Below are 7,080 nucleotides of genomic sequence, written 5' to 3'. Positions count from 1 at the left end.
CGGGTGCCCAGGCACCTTCTCAACAGCCCCAGGAGACCCCATTCACAGATGGGGACAGTGAAGGCTCCAAGCAGCAAACTGACTTGCTGCAGGTGACAGCCAACAAATGGCAGCTCCAGGATTCAAACCCAAGCAGTCTGACTCCTGTACGTGAGAAGTCTTTCTTGCTTCAAGTTAAGCTCTGTCCCCAAACTATGTGTGACATCGGTCAGCACCCTACCCTCTAGGAGCCTCGGTCTCCCTAGCCATAAAATACGGACAGGGGCCGGGCGCGGTGGCTCAAGCCTGTAATCCCAGCACTCTGGGAGGCCGAGACGGGCGGATCACGAGGTCAGGAGATCAAGACCATCCTGGCTAATACGGTGAAACCCCGTCTCTACTAAAAAATACAAAAAACTAGCTGGGCGAGGTGGCGGGCGCCTGTAGTCCCAGCTACTCGGGAGGCTGAGGCAGGAGAATGGCGTAAACCCGGGAGGCGGAGCTTGCAGTGAGCTGAGATCCGGCCACTGCACTCCAACCTGGGCAACAGAGCAAGACTCCATCTCAAAAAAAAAAAAAAAAAATACGGACAGGATTTTGGTTATTGTGTCACACAAGGTGATAGATCAGAGGTCCCAACCCTACCCACTGTGGAGTGTTTCAACATCATACTGACAATTTACTGTGTGACATTGCGCAAGTCAGACACCCTCTCTGGACTTCAGTTTTTCCAGGTATGTAAGTATTGTTTCGCAAACTTCAGTCACTCATATTTTGTCCGTGTAATCTTTGCCATAGCTGAGGTCCCTCCTGCTCTAGCATTGTCTTGAGAGCTTATAGAGGTGCTAAAAACAGTGCCTATTCCTGGTACCTACAGCAGCTGTGTGCACAAGGCTCTCAGCACAGAGCATGACACACGATGGGTGCTGGGTAAATGATCCTCGAGGTTATTGTCAACCTCTGGCCCCAGACAAGTGATAGGAGGCCTAGTCCTCTGGGAGGGGCTGAGCTCCAGAATAGGGCAGACTGGCCCAGCCGGAATGGCAGCAGGAACTGGAGCCTTCAAAGGAGGGAATTCCTGGCAGGCAGGGGCAGGGAAGTGGAGATGCTGGCACAGGGCCAGCTGGGCATTAGAAGGGTGGACAGATCACAAATATGCTTGTCTCCAGGGAGGGCACCCTGCACCAGCCTGCCCTGCTGCAGAATCTGCCACCCTGGCCATCTGCCAGGCCTCCACGCCAGCACCCAGGGTTCCTCCAGCACCTGGCCCAAGCCCATCTCTGATGGACCTCACAGTGAAATGGGCTTCAAGGGGTCACCTCACATCCCTGCTGCTCCCTGCTCCTCCCAGCAATCAGGGGACCTGGAAGCCACACACGTCCAGCCTGGCATCATTAGGGCAGTCTTTCTGTAAACCATTCTTGTTTTTAAAAAGCCAAATCAAACTGAGGTTTTCTAAAAAGCGAATCCATTGAAAAACCCCACTTCCCCCACCCCCTCATGCCCCTCCCAGGCTCACTCCTCTAGCTGGCGTGTGTTTTTTTCCCAATCACTTGTCTTTTAAGTGTCTTTTGTTCAACAGATTTTCTCGAAAATATTATCAACTCAATGTTTTTCTTTATGGCATCTAAGTTGTGTGCATTGTTGGGAAGGACATCCCCAGTTCCAAGTTTATAGACATATACTCCTGTATTTTCTTCTACTAATCTTTTTTTTTTTTTTTGGGAACAGGATCTCACTCTGTCGTCCAAGCTGGAGTGCAGTGGTGTGATCTCAGCTCCCTGCAACCTCCACCTTCCAGGTTCAAGCAATTCTCCTGCCTCAGCCTCCTAAGTAGCTGGGACTACAGGCGCCCACCACCACACCCAGCTAATTTTTGTACTTTTTGGTAGAGACGGGGTTTCACAATGTTGGCCAGGCTTGTCTTCTATTAATTTGATTATACACATATTTTATACATACATATATATGAATATATATACACTTGTTAGTGCATAAACCCACACAAGATATAAATGTATAAAACCTCCTTAACGCATTTGGAATTTATTTTTGCATGGTGTAAGGTAGGGAATCTAATTTAATTTTTGTGTGTTACTACCCAAAGACCACAATATGGGATCATCATTGAATGGTTTGTCTTTTCCCAGAGCTTGGAAACACTCTCCATGCAGTGCCTGGCCTCTTTTTTGTTTCATTGAGCCCCACCTGGTCCTGCATCAGCACCATGCTCTATGACTCCAGCTTTGGAATACATTTGGTACGTGCCAGCACCCCATCTTTCTTCCTGTTTCAAAACTTTCTTGGCCATTCTCATCCACTTTCTTTTCCAGGCAAACTGAGGGTCAGCTTGTCAACTTACATTTTTTAAATGCTGCTGAATTGACACTGGTTTTATGCATGAAGAACAAATCTCTTGGCCATGTTAGCTCTTCTCAAAACATGGACTCTTCTCCCATTTCTTATGATTTTCCTTCAACATCCTTCAGTCAGGTGTCCTCACTTTTTTCATATGAATTCTGTACTTTTCTTGCCAGATTTAATCCTGGATACTTTACCAGTTTTAGAGTTGTGATGAATGGGATCCTTACCCTTGGTGACATTCTCTATGGTCAGGGCTGTGGTGGAGGAAGCTCCTGCTGCCTGACACTCATGTGGCACTCGCCCCAACCCCATGTCACCCTCCTGAGAGTTCACGTAATTCTCCCAGAAGGACACCCGGTCCACAAACACTACGTAATCCACAGTGTGTCACACCTGTCACCACATCTCCCCCCTCTCCCCGCCCCACCACGGGGACTGAACATTCCCCTAAACAAGGAAACCAAGACACAGAAAGATGTGGCAGCTTCCCAAGGTCACACAGTGAGTCACAGTGATGCTCTGACCCCCAGTCCAGACCTGCCAGGCCCCAGAATGCTTGGTCCCTGCCCAACCCTTCCTACAGCCATTCAGGTCCCAGTGGGTTTGGCTGAGCCAACTCTGTGGAGCCGTGAGTAGAAGGTTGAACCGTGATTCTTACAGTGATGTCCCAGGGAGCAGATGGTGCCCCCACCAACCCAGATGGCTGAGACCGTCACACAAACAATGTACAGGTGCTCGATGAATGGGAGTTCTGTCATACGTCTGAGGAGCCCCACTGCGTGCAGCTCAGCCCCCTGCCCAAATGATTAGGTCCCCTTTATCCACCCACCCCTTCCCCACATCCCTCCCATCCTCCAAGGTCAGCAGTCCCTGGATGGAGCATTACAGTTCACAGTGCAGTCGAATAGCCCCTCTGTGTGGACAAAGAGGCTGAGGCCCTGCGAGGGACCCGGTCTCACCCAAGTCCCACAACAGGACCTTGATTCAGCCCAGCAGGGACAGGGACTCGTTTCTGGGGCAGCAGCAGAACAAAGGTCTCTCTCCCACCTACCCCCAGTCCAGGTCCACAATGCACAAGGCTGGCCGCCTGCCCGCCACTCAGCCCACCCACTGGACTACAGCAGAGGAGCCGGCTGCCAGCCAGGGTGGGATCCAAGGCAACCAAGACAAGAACCGGAGGTGCAGAGTGCCAACCACCCACAGGGCCCCAGAGTGGCGCCTCCGTTAAGCCCAGTTCAAGCCCTGAGGTTTTAGCTAATCCGCTAATCCCTGGAGACTAGACCAGGCATGGCTGGGGCAGGCTGCTTCTCTGAGACTCAGAGACCCCTGGACAGACGGTGGTGAGGGCCTCAGCGATGAGACCCCATACAGATGGTGGCAAGGGCCCAGTGATGAGACTCAGAGACCCCTGCATGAGACCCCTGGACAGACGATGGCAAGGGCCCCAGTGATGAGACAGAGCCTAGGCCCTTCCCCTGGCCTGTGCCCCTTCACCGAGTACCCAAGGGAGTCGGTCTTTAAGCCTCACTTTCCTCATCTGCACCAGGAGATGCCTGTCCTCACCTTCTCCCTCCCTGCCAGAGGTGGCCTGAGGCCCCCAGGATGCCGGTGTGAAAGGCTCTTGCTGGCTGTATGATAAGTGGGGTCCCCACAGCCTAGCACAGAGCCTGTCACGCAAGAGCTGCTCCATAAATAGAAGCGGATGAGTGAACAGGAGGGCTTTCGACGCCGGGAGCTGCCAGCGGGGGAGATGGCAGAGCTTCAGACTCTGGGACCGGAGCAAACAGCGACGTTTATTTGCAGCATAAGGCCCGCTGTGGATGGGCAGGGGGCTGGCATGGCCTGCCCTCGCCCAAGTCCCCAGGGGACACTCCTTGAGAGTCCTCACTGAGGCTAGGTTCAGGGTCACAAGCACACCAGCAGCATTCCCTGGACAAGACAATCTCAGGGTGACAATCTCATGGTGGTTCATCCACAAATGGGTGGGGAGGAAAGCAAGGGCTGAGAAGTGGGAGGCCTGGGGTCGAGCCAAAGCCCTCTCTGGGCCTCAGTTTCCCCATCTACACAATGGGCACACCACTTCCTACTCTATCGGCCTCACAATGGTGCCCACCAGCTGACACCCAGGATGCTGGGCAGAGAGAGGGGAAAAAAAGAAAGGAAAAGAAGATAGAAAAGAAAGAGAAAGAGAGAAAGAAAGAAAGAAAGGAAAGAGAGATAGAGAGAGAGAAAGAAAGGAAGAGAAAAAAAGAAAGAAAGAAAGGAAAGGAAGGAAAGGAAGGAAAGGAAGGAAGGGAAGGAAAGGAAGGAAGAACAAGACCAGACCAACCCTATTAATCCTGACCAGAGTTAGAAAGTGTAAAGTCGGCCGGCACAGTGGTTCATACCTGTAATCCCAGCAGTTTGGGAGACAGAGGCAGGCAGATCACTTGAGGCCAGGAGTTTGAGACCAGCCTGGCCAAGATGGCAAAACCCTGTCTCTGTTAAAAACACAAAAAATTAGCTGGGCATGGTGGTGCACACCTGTAATCCTAGCTACTCAAAAGGCTAAGGCAGGAGAATCGCTTGAACCTGAGAAGCAGAGGTTGCAGTGAACCGACATTGCACCACGGCACTCCTGCCCAAGTGTCAGAGCGAGACTCCATTTCGGGAAAAAAAAAAAAAAAGTAAAGTCATCAAGACTTAGAACCTACCCCCACAAACCATGACACCCACTGGCCCCCAAAACATCTAGGAATGCCCTGGCCAAGCCAGCAAGTTGGGAAGACACGGGGTGTCAATCCCATGCAGAGAAAGGTAAAGAAATTTATCTGTAAGTACCTAAGCAGTGTTTTCTTTTTTTTTTTTTTTTTTAGATGGAGGCTCACTCTGTCGCCCAGGCTGGAGTGCAGTGGTGCGATCTCTTCTCACTGCAACCTCTGCCTCCTGGGTTCCAGCAATCCTCCTGCCTCAGCCTCCCAAGTAGTTGGGATTACAAGTATGCACCAACACGCCTGGCTAATTTTTATTTTTTAGTGGAAACGGGATTTCACCATGTTGGACAGGCTGGTCTGGAATTCCTGACCTCAAGCGATCTGCCTGCCCCCAGCCTCTCAAAGTGCTGTGATTACAGGCATGAGCCACCACGCCCAGCTGTTAAGCAGTGTTTTCATATTAAATTATGTTATGGGATAGAAGGCCAAAATCAGGCTAATCTACGTAAAATAATCAGAGCCTTCTGCTGCACTCTTTTGGGCTATGTCTCCAGTGGGCTCCCGGCCAGCTGCCTTCAGAGAGACTGAGATCAGACCCACACTGGCCAACCTTCTCACCACCCTCCAAATACCTCTCCCTCGCCCTCATGAGCTGGGGGGCCTCAGCCAGTATCTGAGGCACTGAGTCCAGGTTCTGCCTTCGGTGTCCACACCAGGCAAGGCTAGCTCATTCCTCCTTTCCCGAGTCCAAAGGTCTCTGCAGGATCTGGTGATCACAAGAGCCCTGCCACGTGCAGGCTGCTGGACTGCAGGACATGAGCACTCCGGCACTGCCGGGGGAAGCTGGGTAAGCAACACCTCAGCTCGGCCACCTCCCAGCTATGTGACCACTCACCAGTCCCTACCCCTCGCAGGGCCTTTGTTCATTCAGGAAGGACTAGACCAATGCCTCCCCTTCCGTTCAGGTGTGGATGACTGAGTGGCCTGCTGGGCACTGTGTGGGGTCCTGAAGCCAGTGGAGCTAGCTCAGGGGTCGGCCATGGGGCTCAGGCAGGCAGGGCAGTGCTATCGACCACAACCCCACCAGGAAGGCCAGGGTTGGAGCTGACCATCAGTGCTGGGCACCAGGAGGTCACACTGGAACTTGACAATTCATAGGCTGAGGTCTGACACCTGGGTTGGTGAAGGAGGAGGCATCAGAGGGGATCTCCCTCCACCACCAACCTTTCATCCTTCAGAGGGAATGTGCCTGAATCCCCAAGGGCCTCACTTACAAGAACATTCCTCCTGAAAAGTGAGGACCTGGTGAGGGAGGCACAGCAGAGAAAGGGCGTCTCTGAGGCTCTCCCCAAGAGGGACTGCCTTGGAACAGCCTGGGACAGGAATCCAGCACTCATCCCTGCTCACTCGCTGTGTGGCTGAGGGCAAGTCTCAACCTCTCTGAGCCTCTGTTTCTGCCAATGTGACCAGACTCCCTGGGAGCAAGGAGGGAGTGAGCTCTGGCCCTGCAAGGTTTGGAGCCATTCCCTGGATCCACAGGCAAAGAGGGACAGAAAGAGAGGTAGCCTCCTGGGAGCAACTGCAATGAGAGGACTCCCTGAGCAGCTGTGACTGCGGAGCCTGCCCGCTGCCTAACCTCTGCTCCCCAGGAAGTCTGGGCCATGCCTGCAGCCATCCTGCTCATCTCTTCACGTCCACAGAGACTGTGAGTTTGCGTCCATCAACCACAAGCATGGCTGTGAGGACCAGATCCTGCAAAGGGGATCGGGACTGAGGCAAAGAGGAGTTCCCAAGTGTTGGGAGCTAAAAAGGCCAAAGGAATCGAGACCAACTCAGCATTCCACTGAAGGCTATACGATCGAACAGCAAACTGTTTATCATGAATGCAGGATGTGGGCAAACTCACGACTGCGCCTACTGCCAGAAGGTTTGCTGAGGGCCCTGGCGCCATGCTCCTTGAGGTTATCTACTGGGACATCTAGAGCCTATTATTCGAAGAATGCAGTCTTGAAAGCCTGCTGTAAATCAAGTCACTGACCGACAA

The sequence above is a fragment of the Papio anubis genome, chromosome 16 (assembly GCF_008728515.1).
Source record: "Papio anubis isolate 15944 chromosome 16, Panubis1.0, whole genome shotgun sequence".
Lineage (NCBI taxonomy): Eukaryota > Metazoa > Chordata > Mammalia > Primates > Cercopithecidae > Papio > Papio anubis.
Note: the sequence above shows the minus strand (reverse complement) of the source record.